Source organism: Lissotriton vulgaris, chromosome 6, assembly GCF_964263255.1.
Source record: "Lissotriton vulgaris chromosome 6, aLisVul1.2, whole genome shotgun sequence".
NCBI lineage: Eukaryota > Metazoa > Chordata > Amphibia > Caudata > Salamandridae > Lissotriton > Lissotriton vulgaris.
The window spans coordinates 1,082,142,106-1,082,166,967 of record NC_141694.1 but is presented as its reverse complement, the minus strand read 5'-3'; positions in this window follow the sequence as shown (position 1 = coordinate 1,082,166,967).

Sequence of the window (24,862 nt, the reverse complement as noted above, 5' to 3'; positions counted from 1 at the left end):
AGACCTGACACTTGGATTGAATTGATCGGACAAATGGGTGGGACACCGCAGGTGTATGAGTAGGGTGGCGGCGGGCTTTTGGAGGGAACTGTGACTATCGTTACAACTGAAGAGTAGCATGTGAGGGTTAAACTGTACGGTCTAAGTTGGGGAGTGTTGTTATACTGTTCTTGTTATAAAAAGAGAAAATGTAAGACTCATTTCCTTTACCAGCTAGTGGCCATACATAAGACACACGACGGAGCTCTGCATTGTACTGCAGAGGTGTTCATGCGGAACAATCATTTACAATGTTGGTTACTGATATTAACGTAGCGAGCCGGCCCCAGGGTTGTAGGCTCATGCTGTGTCAACTGCTTTGTGACGAATAAAGGTCTTACACAAAAAAAAAAAAAAGACATGCTCAACATGATATTGGGCGAGGTGAGGGAAATGAAAAACTCGCAACGGTCTGAGCTGGCCCTTATTAATCAAAGGCTGGATAAAATTGAAGAAGTGATATCTTCCTTTCCTGCACGATTACATGAAGCTGAGACAAGGATTTCGAATCTGGAGGATCATGTGTCTGATGTTAAAAAAGAGGTGTCATCTCTTTCTAAGACCTCTAAGTCTCTAGAAATAAAGCTAGACGAAATGGAAAATTATAATAGGAGGTCGAACCTTAGAATCGTGGGAGTCCCCGAGAAAATTGAAGGCTCTGATATAATACAGTGGCTTACCTCCTTCTTCCTCCATGAGGTTATTCCAGAATTTAAAGGGGATTTGACGATTACACGAGCACATCGTGTTCCTGCTCAACCATTTCCAAATTCCTCTCTACCCAGGACTATCCTTGTTAATTTTGCAGATATCCGAGTGAAAGAAACTATCTTGTCTAAGGCCTTCAAGCAGAGGCAATTTTCAGCTAACCCCTCTACTAAATGCCGGATCTTCTCGGATATGCCCGCTGCAGCAGCTAGAAGGAGGAAGGAATTCGTAAAAATGCTACAATTGTTCAAGGACAGGGGAGCGCAAGCTAAGATTGCTCAGCAAACAAAACTGAAAGTTCTGGTTAAGGGCAAATTTCTTTTATTTTCGGATATTGACGAAGCACAGGGGCTGTTAACCATGATCTCTAAGGACCAATGAATCTGGGCTGTGAGACTGCCCTTTGAACTTTGGTATAGAAGTTTCTTTGTGAATTTATGAATTTGGGTTTTCTTTGGAAGTTTATCGGCAGGCAGAGGAGATTACTTATCTCGCTGAATACTTTAAAAAATGTTTTGTTTTTTTTTTTGCTGTGCGAGGGGGGAGGAGGATGGGGACTGGACACCGAGAAAGGTTAAGGGGTGCTAATTCAAGGCACCTCATGGGTTGGGGAGGGACTGAATGGCGGGCGTGGGGGAAGAGCCATAAGGATGGGGGGACTAGAGGGAGAGGGTGGGGAGGGTGGTATGGGGCAAGAAATCAAAAAAAGAAGTCTTGGATGATTTTATATATCTACTTGTACACAGCCGGAAGTTTAAGAATGTCGTTAATTCTGAAGTGTGGTACTCCTGGCAATGTTGGGCTTAATAATGGTCTGTTATCAGATTTGGGGATTAGTTATGTAGTGATTTTCCTTTGTTTAGATTTTCGAGTATGGGGGTGAAAATTATTTCCTTTAACGTAAATGGTCTAAATAATAGGAAAAAAATGAGAGCAATAGAATTATGGGCTAAAATGCAACAGCCGGATGTGATTCTGTTACAGGAAACCCACATACCCAGGTCGAAAAATGAGGAATTTTCTATGTTTAAAAGTTGGGCATCTTGTAGAGTATTATCTGCATGTTCTGAGTCACAGAAGGGAGTTGCACTATTTTTGAGTAAAAAACTAGAAGCCCAAGTGGGTCAGGTGGAGCATGATGGGATGGGCCGATGGTGTTGGGCCACCTGTGTTATTCCTAATAGAAACAATCCTGTGACGTTTGTTAGTTTTTACGCTCCAACGGAGGACAGAACAGAGGTATATGAGGAGCTTTTTCATTCCTTGTTAATGGTCAGGGGGGAAATTATCATAGGCGGGGATTTTAATATTATGATGAATAAAATGCTGGATTCATCCAGCAAGTCGATGGTTCAATATAAACCTAAATCCCTTAGATCGTTGAGGAATAATATGGCGCTTTTTAATTTATGGGACCCCTGGCGTAATCAAAACTCGGATAAAAGGGAATATACCTGTTGGTCCGGCAGGTACAAATCTTCCTCCCGAATTGATTTCTTTATAATTTCACGTCAAATTATTTTCTCCAAACAGATGATCCTCTATAACGGATTCTCAGATCACGCTATGATTATTATGGAAGTAGGATCGGTAGATAGGGTAAGAACCCCGAAGCGTTGGGTCTTCAATAAGAAATATCTGACTGATGAGACCTGGGTGGAGGGTATCAAAACAGAAATTTCAGATTTTCTCGCACGGAATGTGGGTACAGCCCCCCTCAACTATGTTTGGGACTCTCTGAAGGCATATATCCGTGGGCTAGTCATTGGGAGAGATGCAGTCGATTCATTGGCCGCCAAGAACAGGAATAAAGCGCTTCAACAGAAAATACAGGATCTGACCATACGTATGCAATATAACTTAGATAGATCGCTATATGACCAATTAATTGCGGCCAAAAGAGAGTTCTCGCAGGAGCTCTATACTCAGAGTGAGGAGATTTTTCGTAAGAGCTCTCAAAAAATCTATGAAGAAAGTAATTTTACTGGCAAACTCTTGGCGTGGCAGGCCAGAGAACAAGCCTCGTCGAATTTAATACATTCTTTGTACTCTTCTGAGACTTCTAGAAACACTTCGGATCCAATTGAAATTGGCGATATTATGGTCACACATTATAAGAAAATTTATGATACCCAAGCATCCATAGACCATCAAAATTTATTGATGTACTTGGAAAAACAATCTCTTCCCACTCTTTCTTCATTTGACCAAACGAGTATGGTGATCCCCTTCTCGCGAGAGGAAGTAGAGAAAGTAGTTCATCAGCTCCCACTTGGGAAAGCTGCTGGCAATGATGGGTTCCCCTCAGAATTTTTTTAAGTTTTTTTCAACACCTTTGCAGATTTTTTTATACAACTATTAAATTTTATGTTGATGGGCGGACATGTTCCGGATTCATTTCGGGAAGGAACAGTGGTAAGCTTTCTTAAAAAGGGCAAATCCCCGACAGACCCGAACTCTTATAGACCCATCACGTTATTGAACACAGATTATAAAATTACCACTAAACTATTATCCACTTGTTTTAATTCTTTTGCCGCAGATTTGATTCATGGAGATCAAAATGGGTTTGTTGCCGGAAGGCAGCTGTTGACCAATACTCATTTTCTAACGGAGGCTCTTGATTTCTTTGAAGCACGAAAGATCCCAGCATTAATTTTATTATTTGATGCTGAAAAAGCCTTTGATTTGGTGGTATGGGAGACACTTTTTGTTATTTTACAGCACTTCGGCATTCCAGATGTAATAATAGATCTAATACGGAATCTTTATTCTGGGGCTAGGGCCAATATCATTATCAATACAGAATCAGTGGGACTTGTTTCGGTGAAACGTGGCACTAGACAAGGCTGCCCACTGTCCCCGATATTATTTGCTTTTTTCATAGAGCCGTTAGCTACTGCAATTAGGAAAGCTCCACTGTTACTTCCCCCTATTAACCTAATGCCTAAAATCAAACTTTACGCAGACGACATAATCCTGCTAATTAGGCCAGAAATACAATGTCAAGCTCAGGCCCTACAAATTTTCGAAGAGTTTGAGGTTCTGGGGGGATATAGGATAAATAAAAAAAAAACTGAAATTATAGTGTGCGGGGGCATTAAGCCTGTAATTCATCCCGACCTAAAGTCTTGCATTAATAATAAACCAAAAAGATACTTGGGGATATGGTTTTCATCTTCAGTTGCTGATCTTTATAGTTTGAATTTTGTACCAATGCTGCAGAAAGTCCGAGCAATGTTTGAAAGATGGAATTCCCTACCATTAACTATTATGGGACGTGTTGCTCTAATTAAGATGTTGGTTCTTCCGCTGTTCAACTTTCTATTTTCAACTATTTCTTGCGCTCTGCCTGGCTCATTTTTCTCTAAGGCTGAATCTTTGTTTTCTTCCTTTATATTGGCTAAAAAGACACCACGCATTGCTTTGCACACTTTATTTGAGGATAAGGAACAAGGAGGGCTTGCTCTTCCCAATCTGAAAGACTATTATAATGCTTATTTGGCTCAATTTTTGACTAGATTTAAGGACAATACCCAACAACTTTTTATCAATTTTTTCTATGATTTGATTTGTAAAGAAGCTCAGATTCCCTCACCGCTTCAAGTTTTCAAATCACCAAAAACAGTTAGGTATAAGGTTTTGCACTGGTTTTTTAAAAGACGCACAGCACTTCTAAAGAGGCACTCTCTCTCATTTCTCAATATATTCTCTCCCATTAGCTCAGTTTTTTTATTCTTTGGGGTGGATATTAATTTGGAGTTAGTAGAAAAATGGCAGAAAATAGGGTTCAGGAAACTGGATGATTTTTAAAAAAATGATACTGGATTAGGATGTCAGATTTGACGGCCCGGGTTCAGGGCAATTTTATATTACTGGGCTCATATAAGCTGATTTATGGTGTTTTGCTTCAATTAGATCCCACACATCTTTCCCCCCCTGATTCACTATTCACTGAACTTTTTCTGTCAATACTAGAAAGGAAGCCAGGGGAGTGGAAACGACGTTTAACCATGAACAGGGATCCGAATTTATGTGGCAAAGCAAGTAATAAATGGCTAGACCAGGAAAACATGGTACTAACGCCCGCCGCATGGAAAATAATTAATGTGTTGAATTTTTCTGCATTGAGAGGGGCCAATTGGCGCAGAATGCTGTTTTTCAGTAAATGGCTTCTGTATTTTACCCCGGTCAAAATTCATAAGATGTATCCTGAATGCTCTTCGAATTGTTATAGGTGTTTACAGCATGACTCTGCTAATTGGTCGCATGTGGTTGCTAAATGTCCTAAAATTGTTCCTTTCTGGGAAAATATATTTACGTCTCTGCAAAACCAGTGCGAAATCCCAATTTCTGTTAACTATAAAATGATTTTGTATGGATTCGATCCTGAAATAATGCTAGAAGGGCATTTAGTTAAATTCATATATATCGCTATGGCTGTGGCAAGATCATTAATTCTTCAAAATTGGCGATCGCAATATTGCCCCAACATACACGAATGGCGTTATAAAATGCAAAAAGTTAGAAACAGCGAACAAGTGTATGCTCAAAGAGTGGGGTCGATTCGGAAGTTCGAGAAGATATGGGGTTCATTCTGTATTGATGTTAATTAAGCCTGAGGGCATATAGGGGTTTTTTTTTTTTTCTCCCTTTCTACTTTGTGTTCCCCTATCTCCCTTCAGTATTTATCTTCATTGTTCAAATTTACTGTCATGGTGATATGTGTGCTTTCTAATTTTTGATGTTCTGTGTACATTCGGGTTAATTAACGTTATGCTGTTCTGTGTCCAAGACTTCAATAAAAAATATTTAAAAAAAAAAAAAAAAAAAAAAAGACATCCCTCCTCCACTACAAACCCTAGGTTCTATAAACACCTGTCCTCGGTTTGGTGGTGGTTCTTTCTTTATAAAAGTATAGTAAAGAAAAGTCCTAGTACTTACCGCCTTCTCTTCTGTTTTCCTACGAGTATTCTGGGGTGTGTCCATCTCCGGTCCCAGAACCTAAAGAAGAAAGAGAGAAGGAGAAGCTGCCTTGTAAAAACAGCTAACACACAGTGAAAGCAAATAGTAACAGAACAATAACGTGAGACAGAAACATCCAGAAATCCACTCTAAAACTCACGAAAGGACATAAGAAGAGGAAGAACAAGGAAGACAGATTAACGAAGAATATTTTTTTTTCCATTGCATGTATGTAGTTCAAATAAGCAGCCGCAATTGAGCTCATAGTCTGGCCTCCTAGATTTTGTTTCCGAACATCCCTGCGACACTCACCCAAACAGTTACACACTCACCCACTTACTTACTCATACAAATAGTAACATGTAGTCACTGATCTATACAGTCACTGACAGTAGCATGCACTTATCCATATAGCCGCTCTCACATTCAATCACTCATGCATAGTCAATCATGTACCCAGCCACTCACCTATACTGCCCTTCACATACGCAGTTACTCACCCATACTGACACAAGCACTCAATTACCGACACAGCCATTCAAACACCAACTTGCCCAAACAGTTTTTTCCCCACAATCACTCACTACCCCATACAGGTACTGACTCACCCACTCACTCATCCATACAGGCAGTCACACACCTCCTCACCCACACACAAAGACTACCAGACACCATAGAGGTAGTCAGACAACCAATCAATCACCCATATAACCATTCACGTACCCACTGACACACTCATATACCCTCTAACGCACTCATATACCCACTTAGACATTAACTGACAGACAGTTGCACACATTCACACAACCAGTCATTCATCCATACATTCACTGAGACACCTTATCACTCAATTATACAGTTAGTCAAGCACTCGACTGATTCATCCATACAGTAACTCATACACCCACTGATTCACTAATACAACTTGGTATATTTAATACAAACTTTTCAAAAACACTCACAGTCACTGTATGATGTTATCACTGATCTCATCAGAGATATTATTTGAGATGTCATCAGTGATGTCACTGACCATGTCATGATTGAGCTAATATATGAGGTACTGAGCAGTGCATTGCGGGGGCGCGGATTATAGTTAACTCAGGTAAATAGAACGGCTGAATTTCTCTGTTTTTTATGAGTAAAATCTGACCCCAATTATAAAGACCCTGTAACATTTGTGTTTTTTGTGAATTTCTAAAGTTTTTAAAAAAATTATATTTGCTAACTATAAAAGTCCTTGTAACCTTTTGTTTTTTCAGTGAATATATGTATAGCAGCATTTTTTTAGCAACTTTTGAAATCAACACAACTTAGCACATGTGATAATGAATATTTATTTTATGAGTTTGGACAGCTGGAATATAATTTTAGAAAAAGTGTATGTATTGTATATTAATGAGATATATTCAAGCATTTTTTTATATTCGTTGGAACCAACTGCAACATATCAGAATCAAACATATGATGTTAATCCAAAGTCATTGACTAAGAAATCTATAGGAAAAGTTACCAAGGATTTATCTAGGAGCAACATGGTTGATTATAACAACTTCAAAAATATAATCTTTCTGCTAATTCAGATAGACTTCAATTTGCACAATATTATGCACTGTGCACTTTTTATTGACTTGCACTATAGTGGGAACTCAGGCACTGTTCACTTTATCATAATTTTATTAGCTAAATGCATATGGACGATTGTTATTCCAGCCCATGAGGAATCTTCCTCATATAAATCTGGTTTTCTAAAAATAATTGTTTAGACCGATTTACAATAATGCATTGTGTATTATTTATGACAAGGTATTTATACTGAATATTACTAATGCATTCAGGCAGACATTGTGATTTACATGATAGTATGTCTTCTATGTTTAGCATTATGTTTATTGAGCATGGTCACTTCAAAAAGGGAGTACGTGACCTCCAGTAACTACAGTGAAAGGTGGACTCAGATTAATGATGGGGGATAGGACCACCCAGGTAGGGTCTCAACAACTTGAATGTCTCAGCTGGAACGTTAATGGCTTGAGGGTAATAAGAAGACAACATCTGATTCTTCAGTACTTAAGGGATAGCTCAGCTAAAATCCTTTTCCTTCAGGAGACTCACCTTATGCAAGCAGAGTGTAAGGCATTATTCGGCTAACATAAATTGGTGGACACAATTGTAGCTTCGGATCAGCAACGTTGTTCTAAAAGGGTGATAATACTAAAAACCGATTCTGGAGCTGAGATAACTAAGTCCCTGGTAGACTGCAGAGGACGTTGGGTCATTGCTGAGATTAAGTTAAGGGGGGTAAAACAAACCCTGGTAGTTTATATGGCCCTAACAAAGACAATATCCCCCCTCTGAATACTCTCTGTTTGGCCCTTGCCGACTTTGAAGCTCTGCTGATCCTGGCCGGAGATTTTAATGTACTCTTAGACGATAGGTTAGATAGGTCCTCCCCTCACACGTAGATAGCAGTCCCGCGTGTAAAAGCGCATCTCCTGAACATTTCGAAACATTTTAACTTATGTGATGTCTGGAGAAAAAACATGGCGAGGTTAAGGAGTATTCCTTCCATAGTAAGAAGAACTCTCACTATTCCAGATTAGACTATTTATGGAACAGGCGGATATACATAGGGTCCTTCTAATTAAATACATGCCCATTCATTTATCAGATCATGATGCTCTGGTCTTTAATCTAGACTTTCCTCTGGATTATTCAATAAGGAGATGGACACTGAATAGGAGGTTTCTCCTACTAACTTCTACGCCTAGTTTTTTTAAATTAGAAACTGAAATATTCTTCCGGAACAATCTTGGGTCTGCCCCATTGTATATTGTCTGGGATGCCTTTAAGGCGTGGCGTAGAGGAATACCAAAAGGGGCAGTCTCAGTGTGGGCTAGGTCAGAGAGGGAAGAATTGGCCAATCTAGAACTGCAGATATCGCGGGCCGAAACTGAGCTTAGGGTGAGACCTCCTGAAGACCAGGGGAAAGAGCACTGGGTAAAGAAAGTAAACAGATTCAAATGTCAACACGTGCTAGTAAGGTGGCTAAAACAAAGAGTAAATGTGGAGATAATGTGGGGGGCCAGGTAGTTGCTTCCCCATTAGCCAATAATAGGGGTATTAGTGACAAGGAAGAGGATAGATCCTACATTAAAGATATGTTTAGGGATCTTGAGAAGGTTCTCCTTTCTAAAGTGGGTGAGAAAATGGTGGCCTTGCTAGATCCCCTTTTATCCAAATTGTCAGAGATTGATATGAGGTTGTGCAAGCTGGAGCAACATTTATTATCACCAGCGTCAAATGAGGGTAAGGCGGCAAATGGCCAGTCAACTGTAATTAGCATTGTTACAGTGCATAGTAATAGTTAAACTAAGGACCCAGGCTGCAGCGACTGCAGGGAGGGTAGGAGGGGTACAGCTCCTAATGCCATCGAGAGAAGTCAACACACTATACCTAATGGTCCTGCATGTACCACTGAATAGAAAAGGAGTCGGGATCCAGGTACTTCAAGGGGGAGCAACACAACTCCCAGTAGTTATCTCAACCTTCCCCCGAAGCTACACCTTACACCATTGTCCTCTCTAATGTACCAGTACTTGCGACTAATCATGTTGAACATTGGGAATCGCTAAAGAATAAAACATTGCATATGTTAAATATCAGAACTGGGTTGGGCGATTGCCTATTTCGAGAATTTAAAATGGTTCGCAGAGTCCCATCGGTAGGGCACACCCAGAAACAGTGTAGAGCGAATTGTGTGGTGCTTAGTTTTGGGTCTCCATCTTTTGTACAAACAATCTTGGAAAGAGCAGGGACGAGGGACTTGAGTGAAGCTAATATCCACATATTGCCCATTTTTTTTTTTTAATCTGACTTCTTCACCGCCCACTGTAGCTAGGGGTAGTGCAAGAAATAGTAGTCAAGCTCGAGTTCCCTATGATTCTGTAGTACCGACACTAAATAAATTTGAACCCCTCTCCACATTGGAGGATATTGATTGACTGCAATTAGCAGAAGAGCGTAGTGTGATTTCTCAGTTATTATTTACTCCTAGAGGGGGTGCTGGGGTTTCAGTGTGTAAGCAGTCAAGCAACAAATCCCAAGAACGGTATAGGGAAACGGGGGAAAAGTTAAGAAGGGATAAGGGTAGGGTTTCCGATAGGGGTCCTCAGGATAACCTGATGCAGGAAGCTGCTGATGTGGCTCGGGTGGCGAATGATCTCTACGACCAACTAGGCCCTGGTAACAATAATCCCGGTGAGGCGATAGGTTTAAAGTTAGTTTCTTGGAACATTGCTGGGCTCTCGCAAAAAATGAATTCTGCAGACTGGTCCAATTTTGTTGAGCAGGTAGACATATTGTGTTTTCAAGAAACATGGGCTACCGATGCAGTATTTCGCCAAGGTTATTTTAACTTTGCAAAAGTTGCGGAAAAGGGTGAGCGTGGCAGAACCAAGGGTGGACTGACCACTTGGGCTAGACAGACTGAGCAGTATTCTGCACAGGAGGTTCATATGGATTCTAAGGACATTTTAATAGTAAGGTTATCAGGAGTTACAGTCCCTGATATATTACTTATTAATGTCTACGCTCGAGGGTTGCAAGGGGGGAAAGCTTCACCTATTGTCACAATGTTAGATTTGTTTTTATTAGATCACAGAGCTGGTAACAATGTCATAATAGCTGGTGATTTTAACTGCACTTTTGAACCTCTGGACATCCATGATGTTAATCTTGCTACTGAGGAGGATGCCGAGTGGTCCATCCCCCAGTTAGACATTCCCACAATTAAAAAATGGTCAAGTGCAGGCCTCCAATTAAAAGTATTCTGCTTGGAGCATGGGGTAAGGGCTGCCAATGGAAGAACTAAGTCAGATAAATTAGGCTTTCATACCTTCAACAATGGGCTATGTACCAGCAGAATTGATTATTTTTTTGTTAAATAAGGAGTTCTGGTGTAACCTTGTTGACATGGAGGTCTGCGAAAGACCAGAGAGTGACCATAACCCCCTGGTGCTCTCCGTACTAAGCACAACGTCAGTATGTGGAGCTAATTTAGCACCACACTCTGATTTTGTTGAGGTTACAATGACTAATGACGCTAGATGTGTCAAGTGGGCAAATGTTTTTCAGAACGAAGAGCATTTGGTTGAAATGAAAAGCCTGCTAGTTAATGCCATTGGCAAGTTACAGATTTGTGCTACGCAGGGGGAGGTGAATGTTAAAATTGAACAGATCCATGAGGAATTGCTTTTAAAGCTCAAAAGTTATTTTATGAAGAGAATTAAGAATCCTAGCTGTCATACTAACCAAAAAGCAGCAGCCTGGTATGGCACTTCGTGCCAATTGGCATATAGAAATCTTGCGGGGGATGGTGTTCATTTGTCCCGGGTGGGGAACGAGTTACTCATAGGAGACTGTATAGCCTGGCTAAGGACTTTAAGACATGACCTTTAGGTAGGAGTGTTGTGGGGGGTCCGGATAGCCGGTCAACTATCCGGCCTGTGGCGGTAAGGTCATGATCGGTGAGCACTAATTGGAAGATTCCTATGAGTGGGCGTCACCCATTACGGATGGGAGCGCTCGAAGGAGGTGGCCATTGGCCCCTCAACGGGGAAGGCGGTCCCTTCTAAGGATGGGACGCCGAAAGGAAAGGAAAGGCGGTCAAGGCCCCTTCCTGGGTAGGGGGGGCTACAGCCCCCTCCCGGAGAATTTCCCGGGGCCAGGACATCTGCGACGGCAGATGTGGTAAGTTGTGTGGGGTTTGGTGGGGTCTACGCTACCTTCTAGATTCCTCACACGAGTCCTCGGACGACCTTTAAGTGGCGTCGAGTCTATTGGGGCCCCCGTCAAGTCAAGGGAAATTGGTAGTTGCACTCGAGGTACACCTCTGTGCGGTCGCCCCTCACAAGTGAGGGGGATATTTCTGGTTAGGGATCTTGACACCGGTTACGACCTTGCCGTTGGCCCTTAAACGTTAGGATGTACAATTTCAAAATTTCAAGTTAGATGTTTTGTAGGATGTTAGTTTGGCTAGGAGAATCTTTGTATTAGAGAATATGTTAAGGTTAGCCAACATCGCAATGTGGTAATGAAATTGTACATAATATGAAACTGTTATTTTAATGTTTTAATTTTGTTTCATATTTTAATAAATACGGCCGGGAGGGTCACTCCCTCCCGTCTTCCAAAAAGTTCAGAACTGTTTCCGGTTTCCCATTCTTGGGGATTGTGTTGAGAGGGGGTGGCGGGTATCTCAGCCATATGGAAAGGGGCGACCATTCGGTCCCCCCGAACGTATGGCGGAGTACCACGATCCCCCCGGGAAGCCATCTTGGGCGGGAGGCGAGTCTCGGCTGGTATGCCCGAAGTGGCGTAGCCGGGGCGCGCCTTTTTCCCGCCCTGGAGTGGGCTGGCCTAGACACTGACGCGGCCGGGCCACGCCCTCGGGGCAGGCCGGGGCGGGTTTATGCCCGCCCTGAAGACGGATAAAAGGAGCAACAAGCCAAGGAAGCATCCTCTTGTTCCTGTGCTCTGAAGCTGCACCACCTCGCTGCACGTGAGCTCGAGACGGAACGAAGAGCCAATTTTGACCCACCCACCAGCCCCTGATGACAGCAAGTAGTTTTGAATAAAGTTTGATGTGGAACTTTTTGTTTACAGGTCAGATCATTATCGTGATAACCTTGAATATGCAATAAAAGAGATGGTCAATTTGTGGTATGTACTTGCAAATAAAGTAATCTTGCTCTAGTGTTGATCAATAGCATGTTTTAATAAAAGTGTTTTTTACTGTCTTTTAAGTAATTTAGTCATTTAGTTTAGAACTCATTTAGTTTAGAACTGTCGTATTTATTTTGGTCGGGCGGTAAGGTCATGATCGGTGAGCACTAATTGGAAGATTCCTATGAGTGGGCGTCACCCATTACGGATGGGAGCGCTCGAAGGAGGTGGCCATTGGCCCCTCAACGGGGAAGGCGGTCCCTTCTAAGGATGGGACGCCGAAAGGAAAGGAAAGGCGGTCAAGGCCCCTTCCTGGGTAGGGGGGGCTACAGCCCCCTCCCGGAGAATTTCCCGGGGCCAGAACATCTGCGACGGCAGATGTGGTAAGTTGTGTGGGGTTTGGGGGGGGGTCTACGCTACCGTCTAGATTCCTCACACGAGTCCTCGGACGACCTTTAAGTGGCGTCGAGTCTATTGGGGCCCCCGTCAAGTCAAGGGAAATTGGTAGTTGCACTCGAGGTACACCTCTGTGCGGTCGCCCCTCACAAGTGAGGGGGATATTTCTGGTTAGGGATCTTGACACCGGTTACGACCTTGCCGTTGGCCCTTAAACGTTAGGATGTACAATTTCAAAATTTCAAGTTAGATGTTTTGTAGGATGTTAGTTCGGCTAGGAGAACCTTTGTATTAGAGAATATGTTAAGGTTAGCCAACATCGCAATGTGGTAATGAAATTGTACATAATATGAAACTGTTATTTTAATGTTTTAATTTTGTTTCATATTTTAATAAATACGGCCGGGAGGGTCACTCCCTCCCGTCTTCCAAAAAGTTCAGAACTGTTTCCGGTTTCCCATTCTTGGGGATTGTGTTGAGAGGGGGTGGCGGGTATCTCAGCCATATGAATGAGAGGGGCTAGGGATTTGCACTCTCTCAGATGGCCACCGGCAGGGGGGGGGTGATGTGTGTCCTGCCTTTCCTGAATGAGTCAGGGCTGGGCTGAATAGGCCTGGGCTGCATTCAGAGTAGTGGAAGGAGTTTTCACTAGCACCTGAATACACATGGTCTGCATTGAGAGTGGGGGGAGAAGATTTCCCCTGCACCAGAATAGGCCCTGTCTACCTTCAACAATTCTGTCTCTACCTCCTACTTGGAAGCTGGGCCACAGAGGACCAAACTGTTTTGGACTAAGCACAGACAGACACTTTCAGCCTGAGAGAACAAAGGAATTTTGAGTATAAATATTGGGGCCCAGAACTTTAGAGCTCGCTGGAATCAAGGAACCTGCCAAGAAGAGCTGGAAGAGCTGCCAGGAGAAGTACTGCCTCTTTGCTGTGTTGTTGCTTAGTTGGGTTAGCCTGCAGTCGCTGGACTGGGCTGAAGTTTCTTTAGTTGTGCTGAGTATCTCCAAGGGCTTGAAGTAAAGCTTGCCTCCTGTTCTGAAGTCTCAGAGACTGCAAAGACATCACCATCCTCTGGGTACTGCTTCTGGAACCGTTGTTGCAGTTGCCACAGAGAAGGGAAAAACAACCGCTGGCTCCATGTCCTGAAGGCACCGCAGAGGGCACCGCTACATCTCGTACCACAACCCTGGTCTCACCGATGACGAGGACCGCCAGTGCTGCCAACAAGCCACTGCTCCCACTGTGACCTGTGGGCACGGAAATCCTGCAGAGACCGTCCCCTGCAAGTGCTATGCCTGTGATCAGGTGGGTCTCTCGAAGGGGGACCCCAAGTGTCCCAAAAGGGCACAGCCATCCACCGGTGGGTAGACCAAGGTATTGGCTAGTGTAGTGCTAAAGGAGGAGGGGCACCCACAGGAGGGTGGGGATCCCGCAGAAATGACCCCATCTCAGTGAGATGGTCTCAGGAACCCAGGTGCCTGCTAACACTAAGAAATACAGCGCCTGGGTAACCATCAATGGGATAAGGGTGGAGGCTCGCAGAGATACTGGGCCCAGTATGACCTCAGTCCAGTGTTACCTGGTATCCGAGGAGCAAGTAGTTCCCCGGGCATTCCACCAAGAAGTTGCTGTGAACACCTCAGAGTGCCAGTGTATGGTAGCGCAGGTTCCCTTTGAGTAGGGAGTCACAGGTCCTTTGAGGGTGGTTGTGAGCCCTACCATGCCTGTAGATTGTCTGCTAGGGAACCACCTGGAGCAGTCCTTGTGGAAGGATGTTGAGCTCAGGTCTCACTTGGAGATGCTTGGGTTGCCAGTGTGGACAGTTGGAGAAGGTGACCAGAAGGACCTGGAGCCTGAAACAGTGGCCCAGGTTCCTGCCAAGAAAAGGGCAGGGGGGTTGGGAAACACGCCCCTTAGGCTCCCACGGTCCAAGAGGAGGCTGGCCTTGACAGGAATGCCCTGGTACCTACAGGGAGCTAGTAGCTGAACTGATGGACTTATCTGAGCTGACCCAATGGCAGCAATTAGGTGGCCCTACCAGGTAGGAATTCTGCAGGTAGCAGCTGCTGATCAGTTTGGATCACACTGGATCTACTGGGAGCATTGTCTCCTGTAGAGCCAGCCTAAGGTCGATGGGCCTGGGTCAGCCCGTGTGCTGGTGGTACCCCAGCACTTCGGAATCTTCCTACTGGGTCTGACTCATGATGTGCCTTTGGCAAGACATTTGGAGAGGGACAAGACCTTCTCCAGGCTTTTCGCCCACTTCTTTTGGGCCCAAATGTGAAGGCAGTCAGATGGACATTGCAGGTCTTGCCAAACTTACCAGGCAAGTGGGAGGAACTGTAAGGCTCCTCTCCAAACTTTTCCAGTTGTTGGAACTTATTTTGAAAGGGTTGGGATAAAATGTGGGGCCACTGGATCCCAAGACAGCCATGGGCGACAGGTACAACCTGGTCTTGGTGGATCATACTACCCGGTACCCGGAGGCAATCCCTTTCAGGACAACAACAGTGCCAGTTGTGGGCCGGGCGTTAATGGGGATCTTTTTCCATGTGGGTTTCCCCAGGGAGGTTGTTTCCGACCATGGAACCAATGTCATATCTAAGTATATGACATCCTTGTGGAAGGAGTGTGGTGTAACTTAAAAGTTCCCCACTCGTTACCACCCACAAGGTAACGGTTTGGTAGAGAGATTCAGCCAAACCTTGAAGGGCTTGATCAAGGGTCTAACAGAACCCATGAGGTGTAAGTGGGACGTCCTCTTGCCATTCCTTCTTTCTGCCTACAGGAAGGTACCACAGAAGTCCCTAGTGTTCAGTCCCTTTGAGATTCTGTGTGGGCACCCTGTGAGTGGACCTCTTAGTTTGGTCAAGAAAGGCTTGCAGGTAGCTCCCAGGAAAACTCCCCATGATGTATTTAGCTACATCCTGGCTTTCAGGAAGCAAACTGCCTGCTTCAGGAAACTCACTTAGGTGAACCTGGAAGCAAGCCAGGAGGAGATGAAGTGCTGGTGCGACTAGACTGCCAATGGAGTTTCAACCTGGCCAGAAAGTGTGGTTAATGGCCTCAGTGGAACCTTGTGTCTTACAGGACAAGTGGGCTAGGCCTTTTGAGGTGGTGGAGCACAAAAGTGATGTTACCTACCTGGTGAATTTACAGATAAGCATGGGCGAATTTTGCGAATCTGGTGTTCGCGAATTTGCGTATTTGCGAACTCGCAATTCGCAAAATCTGCGAATTCTCGCGAATTTGCGGATTTTTTTGTTTTTATAGTGTTCGCAAGGGTTTCTGCCAGTTCGCGAGGATTTTGTACCAGTTCGCAATTGCGAACTTATTTGTCGGCACGCAACGGTCGCGACTATGTTGTTTCTACGTCTGGTTCATCATCACAGGCTCACAGCACCCTCTGTTTCAACACTGCCACCCTCTGTTTCACCCATGCCACCCTCTGTTTCACCCATGCCACCCTCTGGTTCATCATCATCACTGTAGATTATGGGGGGGAAAAGCAAGCACACCTGCCCTGCTTCAACTGACATGAATTAATTTGGGGTTGATTTATTAATGTGTCACTGTTTTAAAATTCCAGTCTGGCACCTGCTTCCTTATCTGTAATTTGCTTTCTGTTGCAGTGCAATTTTTTTTTCCAGGACCTTTGTGGCCTACTTGTAGCTACTCTATGATCTGGCTGTGAGGGTCAGAGCAGGGTCATACAATTGTTGCAACTAGCAACTGAACCCTGGAGGGGCCCCAGTCAGGAAGCACTACAGGGAATGGTTACTAATGATGAATTTGAACTTTTGCACCTGCTGAGTACTTTCAGTTTAGCAAAACTCGTTTTTCTGCAGAACAGCAAATGTAATGCCCCAAACAAACTTACTTGTGAAAGTTGATTTCTAATCCAAAGAAAGTCAAAAGGCCTCAAATATAAAAAAGGGCAGGCAAATGTCAACCTGAGGAGTTATTCTGATAAAAATCATCATTTTCAGAAGTTCTATGCTGCTTGCTAGTGGATTTCTTGTGTAGAATCGCAAATTTTGTAATTTCGCGAGTGCGAGATTGTTGCTGCCCGCCGCACCTACATGTTCGCAATTGCGAACTTATGCCACACGCCGCAAAATTGTATCACCAAGAAAAAAAAATCTGCTGCGTGCGAATTTGCGGATTTTCGGTAAATTCGCGAGCGTTCCCGGATCGCGAATTTACCGAAAATCCGCAAAATCCTCGAGCGGAACGGATTTTCCGCCATGCTTATTTACAGACTCCCAGGAACCCTTTGAGGTTTCTCCATGTCAACAGCCTCAAGCCTCACTTTGAGAGGTCCGAAGTGAGCATGCTCTTTGTGACACATGAGGGGGTGGAAGAGGAGAATGAACCTCTACTTGACCTCCTGTCTACCAAGGAGCACGATGGGTCAGTAGAAGGTGTGATCCTCTCCCTTACACTGACCCCCGAGCAGGAGGGTGACTGTCACCAGTTGTTGCGACAGTTCGCCCCTCTATTCTCTCTGTCCCCAGGTATTACTCCCTGGTGTACCCATGACATGGACAATGATTACAGCCCTCCTGTAAAGCACAAGATTTACAGGTTGATTGACTGGGTCAGGGCCAGCATCAAAGTGGAGATCCCTAAGATGTTGGTGATAGGGGTGATAGAGCGCTGCAACAGTCCTTGGGCCAGCCCAGTGGTCTTGGTCCCAAAGGTTGCTGGACCTGGTACCACTCCAGAACTGCAGTTCTGTGCGGACTACCATGGGATCAATGCCATCACCAGGACTGACACACACTCCATCCCCAGAGTGGATGAGCTTATTGATCGGTTGGGAGCTGCCAAGTTCCTCAGCACATTTGATTTGACGTCTAGGTACTGGCAGATTGCCTTAACCCCTTCCAGGCTCATGACGAGCTGGGCTCGTCATGGTGTAGCCTCCTCGCACACTGATGACGAGCCCAGCTCGTCATGAATAATGGGATTTATGGAATGGCAGCACAGGAGGGGAATTCAACTAGCGCGGATGTGGTTAACCAATGGAGCCAAGGAGGGTCCGCATTCTCAACCCCAAAGGGACATTTACAATTCCAGGTGATGCCCTTTGGATTGAAGAATGCCCCTGCCACCTTTCAGAGGTTGGTCAACCAGGTGTTGGCTGGACTGGATTATTTCAGTGCCCCCTACCTGGACGACATTGCAGTGTTCAGTTCCAGATGGGAAGAACACCTGAAGCACCTCTGGTAAGTGTTGAAAGTTCTGCAGAGAGCACGCCTCACAGTCAAGGCCAGTAAGTGCCAGACCAGGCTTGGCTCTGTGATCTACTTGGGACCCCAGGTAGGAAGCTGCAAGCTGGTGCCCCTACAGCCCAAGATTGACACCATTCTGGCTTGAGAGTCCACCAAGACCCAGACAGAGGGCAGAGCCTTTTTAGGCCTCAACGGTTACTACAGGAGGTTTGATAAGGGATAGAGCACCATTGTTGCCCCCTTAACAGAGCTGATGTCCAGGAAGCAGCCCAAGAAGGTGATCTGGACTGAGTCCTGCCAGGAAGCCTTTGATGCCCTGAAAGCAGCTATGTGCACGGAGCCTGTGCTCAAGGCACCCTACTTATCCAAGGAATTCATAGTGCAAACTGACACTTCAGAGCATGGTGTGGGAGGAGTGCTCTCACAACTGAATGAAGAGGGCCTAGACCAGCCTGTTGTCTTCCTTAGCAGGAGACTACTCCCCAGGAAACAGAGGAAGAGTGCCATAGAAAGAGAAGCTTTTGCTGTGGTCTGGGCACGGAAGAAGCTAAGATCCCTACCTGTTTGGGACTCACTTCCGAGTGCAGACAGACCACAGGCCCCTCAGATGGTTGATGCAAATGAAGGGTGAAACCCCAAAACTGTTGAGGTGGTCCATCTCCCTACAGGGAATGGACTTTAAGGTAGAACACCACTCTGGCACAGAGCACGCCAACGCTGAAGGTCTGTCCAGGTTCTACCGTCTTGGTGAAGAGAACTCCCTGGAGGTTGAGTAGTTCTCCCTACTTTCAGCTGGAGGGGACAAGTGTTTGACTTGGCATCTTTTGGTGCATTTCCCCTGCATTTTTGCTTTCTGACTTCCCGGTTTTTACTCTTTTTTGCTGGTTTAGTGCCTCTGCAAACTTTCTCACTGATGTTCAGTGTTAAAGTGCAACTGCTCCTGTTATAAATTGTGTTATGGGTTGGTGTTTCCATGATTAGCAGATGTGATTTACTGGTAAGTCCCTAGGGCAGTGCACTGAGTGTGTCAGGGCCTGTAAATCAAATGCTACTAGTAGGCCTGCAAAACTGATTGTGCCACCCACAGATGTAGCCGGGTAAAGGTAACTCAGACCTGCCACTGCAGAGTCTCTGTTTAGTTTGTAACTGCCATGTCGACCTGGCAAGTGCACCCACTTGCAGGGCCCCAATCTTCCCATTTCTTGCATATAAGTCACCCCTGAGATAGGAACTAGGTACCCTGGTGGCAGGGTGCTGTGTCTGTTAAAAGTAGGACATGTACTGATGTGTGTGGCATGTCCTGGTAGTGAAATACAGTGTCAAAGGGTAGAAGTTGAGTTTTTCCCGTAACATCTTATAAGCATAACTTTCCATTGGGACAAGATAGGGAAATGGAGTTTAGTATGCCTGGACTCAGAATGTAAAAATGCATCTTCGAAATTAACGTTTCAAAGACAAAATTTATGGTTCTGACCAAGAACAAACCATTGAGGGGTCATGTAACCATGAATGGGACCATTTTGGAACAAGTAGAGGTAATGACGTATCTAGGGGTAGTAATAGACAACAGGCTACGCTGGAAGGAACAGATCGAGGCACTCAGCCTAAAATTTGCCCGTTTATCAGGGTGTCTTGTGAAAGAACAGCGTTGTTCCCAGACAAAAAGAGTTTTGCCGGTGCTTAAAATCTATAATGCAAAAATTAGCTCTGCCATACTCTATGGCTCAGATTTATGGGGAAATGTAGATCTAGCTGTTCTGGATAAAATCCAGAATAAGTTTTTTCGTAGTTTGGTAAGTCTCCCGCTATCGACACCATCATTTCCCCTTAGGTTAGATATGGGCTGTCAATCCCTTAAACATCATGCCCAATATAGGATGGTTGCTTTATGGAGACGTATCTGGTCCACTCCGGAATTATCTATGTTTGCCAAGGAGATTCTGGATGTGAGATCGATACAAGGGGCAGGGAATATATCCTGGTTCAAATCAATAAAGATTACACTTTTTAGAATGGGTCTTCACATGCAGTGGACAGATCCGGGAAATTATACTTTCCCGTCGAAAAAAGAATTTAAACTTTTATTCTGGGCCACAGTAAAAGAAGATCTGGTCTTGCTCTCACAGAAACCTAATTTGACAGGTACATTCCTGATCCACAAAGTGGTTTCGCACATTGAGACCTATTGGGACACCATTACAAAAAGTACTGACAGGAAACTGTATCATCAATTTCGAGTTGGGACGTTGCCATTAAGGGAATTTACTAATAAGTGGCATAACCAACCGTTTTTGTACTGTCCCTGGTGTAGTGAGCAAAGGGAATCTTTAGGCCATTTTCTTTTTGCTTGCCCAGCATATTGCGCACCGCGCCGGAAATGGCTAAAACCCATATGCAGAAGGGTCAATACACGAGTGTGTGAAGAAGCGCTGGTAATTCTAAGATCCAATACAGCAGAATGGTTGGCCATAGGTATGGCAAAATATCTTGGATGGGCTTGGACCATCAGAGCCAGGTGTTTACAAGGTGATAAATGAGATATACTAAAATGTATGCCCAATTGAATGAACTTTTAAATTCTTATTAACTGGGAAAAATGTCTTTCTATGTTATTTAATTCACTTTTTTAAACGGATATGTGATTGTCTATATTGTATTTTTAAGATCAGTACTTATGTGTTGTACTTTTGTATACATTTTACTTGCTTGTCTTTTATGAAGAAAACTTCGAAATAAAGACGTTAAAAACTGAAACTGAAATTGAGTTTAGTATGCCTGGACTCAGAATGTAAAAATGCATCTTTTAGTAAAGATGATTTTATGTTCTGTGTTTGAAGATACCACTTTTAGAAAGTAGGTATTTTCTTGCTTAGCCATTCTGTGTGCCTCTGCTGGTTTGTGGATTGACTGTCTGGCTTTGAATGACAGGGGCTGGGGATGTGCATCCTCTCAGACGGCCACCAGGGTGAGGGGGCTGGATGTGTGTTCTGCCTTTCTTGAATGAGTCAGGGCTGGGCTGAATAGACCTGGGCTGTAAATAAGAGTAGTGTGGGGAGTTTTCACTAGCACCTGAATAGGCCTGGTCTGCATTTAGAGTGGGGGGAGAAGATTTCCCTTGCACCTAAATAGGCCCGGGCTGCCTTGGACAATGCTGTCTCCACCCCCTACTGGGAAGCTGGGCCAGAGATGACTAAACTGTTCTGGACTAAGCACAGACACTCTCTGCCTGGGAGAACAAAGGAATTTGGAGTATAAATATTGGGGCCCAGACCCCAGAACTTTAGAACTCGCTGGAATCAAGGACCCTGCCAAGAAAAAGAGCTGCAAGAGCTGCCGTGAGGAGTACTGCCACTTTGCTTTGTAGGGTTAGCCTGCAATTGCTGCTTCTGCCTTGGGCAGTGAAAGGACTGGGCTGAACTGTCTTTACTTGTGCTGAGTATCTCCAAGTGCTTGAAGTAAAGCTTGCCTCTAGTTCCTAATTCTGGAACCACTGTTTCCGTTGCCGCAGAGAAGGGACAAGCAACCGACTCTGTCACTGGCTCCAAGTCCTGAAGGCACCACAGAGGGCACCGCAACCCTAGTCTCACTGATGACGACCGACCGCCACCAAGCTGCTGCTTGCACCGTGACCTGTGGGCACCGCACTCCACACCGCCTCACTTCACTTCATCACTCTGGTCTCCCCGATGCCTTTGCTGCATGCTAACCGTGACCTCCGGACCACATTGTGGCTTGAGGGCACCGCTCATAAGTCAAGCAATGCACCGCCCCATACCACACTGCAGTCCAGACCGACCAACGCCAGCTTCCCGCAACTGGGTCTGTCTCCAGCACCGTGATCTCTCAGCACCACAACAAGCACCGCCTTCACTCCACACCGCAGCCCTGGTCTACCTAAGATCGCTGGACGACCATCACTGAGCCACTGTCTACACCGCGAGTTGAGGGCACCGCACGTAGCAGTACTCCGCTCAAAACCGCAAACGTGATTGTTGCCACGACCGGCCCGCACCAATGTGTCGGCCGCAACACAAAAGGTACTGTTTAGGAGTCTGTTGACACCCCTGACAGACGCGTTCAGATGGAACTGTTGGATTCTGTTGTTTACAGCACCGCTGTAGCACCGGACGGACATACAGACTTCAAGGAACTGTGTTTTCAAATATTCTTGCAAAGTGCATTTTTTTAAAGTACTGTATATTGGGCTTTTATCGTTTTTGGTCTTCGTTTGGATATATAAAAATATTGGATATTTTTCTAAAGTGGTTTGGTGTCCTTTTGTTGTGTTTTCACTGTATTACATTGGTGATGTGCAAATGCTTTACACCGTACCTCTGAGATAAGCCTGACTGCTTGTGCCAAGCAACCATGGGGGAATGCAGGGGTTATTTTAGGAGTCTAACTCCCCTGCCCTGACTAGGAAGAAGGGTCTCTACTTGGACAAAGGTGCAAACCCGGCGCAACTAGAGACCGCCATTTCTAACAGCTAGTGTCAAATTCTTTGTATGTGGGCTGAGGCAGTGTCTTTGAAGTGCAAGTGGGGATGTATACAGCTCTGCCCTTTCCATCCTGCCAGGATTGTCCATTCTGCCAACACCCAGTACCCCAATTGTGTGACTGTCTAGGAGAAATCACAAAGGCCAACTGCCTATTACATCTAGTCCTGTAATGCTGGAAACAGGCCACAGGCACCAAATAGTCGGAACAAGAAAATACCAACTCTCTAATGAAGCATTTTCAGAGTTGTGACTTAAAATTCGACTTTACAATTAAAGAGGATTTTAAATTACAATTCCTTAGAGACCAAACATTACATTTATAACTGCTCCCAAACAAAAGTTGATGACCTAATAAATATAATAAGTTACCTCAATGTAAAATAATGGGAGAGGAGGCCTAAAAGCAGTAAAAAATTAGTTTGTGAATTTTTCAGTGCCAGGATATGCACAACCTTAAATACTTGTTGTCCTTTTTGCATACAGTGCGTCCTGCCCGAAGGGTTGTTTAGAGCCTACTTTAGGGGTGACCTGCATGCACTAAAAAGGGAGCTTTAGGCCTCGCAAAGGGTTTATTTTGCAAAGTCAAGTTGGCAGTGTAAAACTGCACACATACTGCAATGGCAGACCCAATACATGTATAAAGGGCTACTTAAGTGGGTGGCACAATAAGTGTGTTATACCTGCAGCTCAGCCTTTGTGAGTGTGGTATGGAATGTTGGTTCATCGTGATGCATAGAATGTTGGACATCAGAGAGTCAGTTGGAATATGAGCTGAGCAGCAGGGAGGTTGCTCTTGGTGGGGCTCTTGTTCTTAACTACTTAATAAGCCATCTTACTTAATCTACACCTGGACTACTGGACTTATCTTTAATTACTACGTAGTGTTGCAGGCCCACTAGGGCCTAGGATCACCTAGTGAGATCTTCTACCGAGACCACTTTGCGGAAAAAAATACATTGCAATCCACATGGGGTCTACCAGGGATAAAAGGGCATCACAAATGTGGTAACTGTGTTTCCTGCACATTTACATTGAACACTAATACATTTGAACATGCTAACTTTAGGTACACATTGGAATTTGTCTCCACTGCATACACCAAATGTGGTACATTGCATATGGTGCCTCTGTGGATTACCATATATTGGACAAACTGAGCAAACTGTGAAGACACGCATTGAACAACACCATAGCCGGATCCAGCGCTCTGTCGCCAACCCCCCTTTGGGGTCTCATTTCAATAAAAAAATCACTGCTAATGATATCAAATGGCAAGTTATTGCCATTGCTGTCATCCCTGAAGGAGGTGGTGACATTTCACAAATCTTACAACGTATTCAAAGAAAGGGGGGAGATAGAGGGAAAAAGCTAAGGCTCACCCTCCACAATTGAACCAAACAAGAAAACCTCTGAAACAGAGGTCAGGAGCCTAGCTATATCAGTGTAAAGATATTCACAACACTCACTGGGGTTGGAATAATTGTGTTTTTCTGAAGAAAAGGAAAAGATTTTCCTTTTCTTAATGTCCCCTCACTCACCATGGTTGCCCCATGGTGACATGCTTTATCATTGGGGCCTTCCCAGCACTCTACAGACTAGGGCATGCTACGACTTGCGAACTACGTAGGAGCACTTAAGGTGATAGACTATGTGTTTTTTTTTTATTATTATTATTCTATTTGGTCTCAGGATACTCGGGCCGAATCACCTACACTGTCACCTCCGGACCGAATATCTACATCGACTGGAATGTCGTTGGATAGAGAGAATCAACTCTATAGATAATGGACTGAACTCTGCGGAGTTTGGCGTGGCTTTGTGTCCACATTAACATACTAATACAGTACAATTCTAGATGGACTACCATGCGAATGTTGTAAAATAGCCTCGGTTTTTACCGACTGTCTTCCTTTTCATCCCCCCAAGAATGCCTGGATAAAATATTAGATATGATCACAGTAAGGATGTATACTAGAGGACACACATGGGATGACAATACCATGGTGTCCTAATATGGTTCTGCTATTTCTGCAATTGCAAGACTCGATAGATGCAACCTTTTCGCATGTTTACAAGGGTGCCAGCAATGTATACGATCCGCTTCCTGCAATTAGAAATGATTTAAGTGAGGATACATATGAGATAAAACTGAGCACAGGATGTACTAATATTGCACACCACAGTAAGTATGTGCATATATTGTCCTCCCGAATGTATTGCTTGCCATGTCCTTCACATTGTCTTTCTTTTTAGAACCACAGTATTTCACTAGCACAGTCAGCAA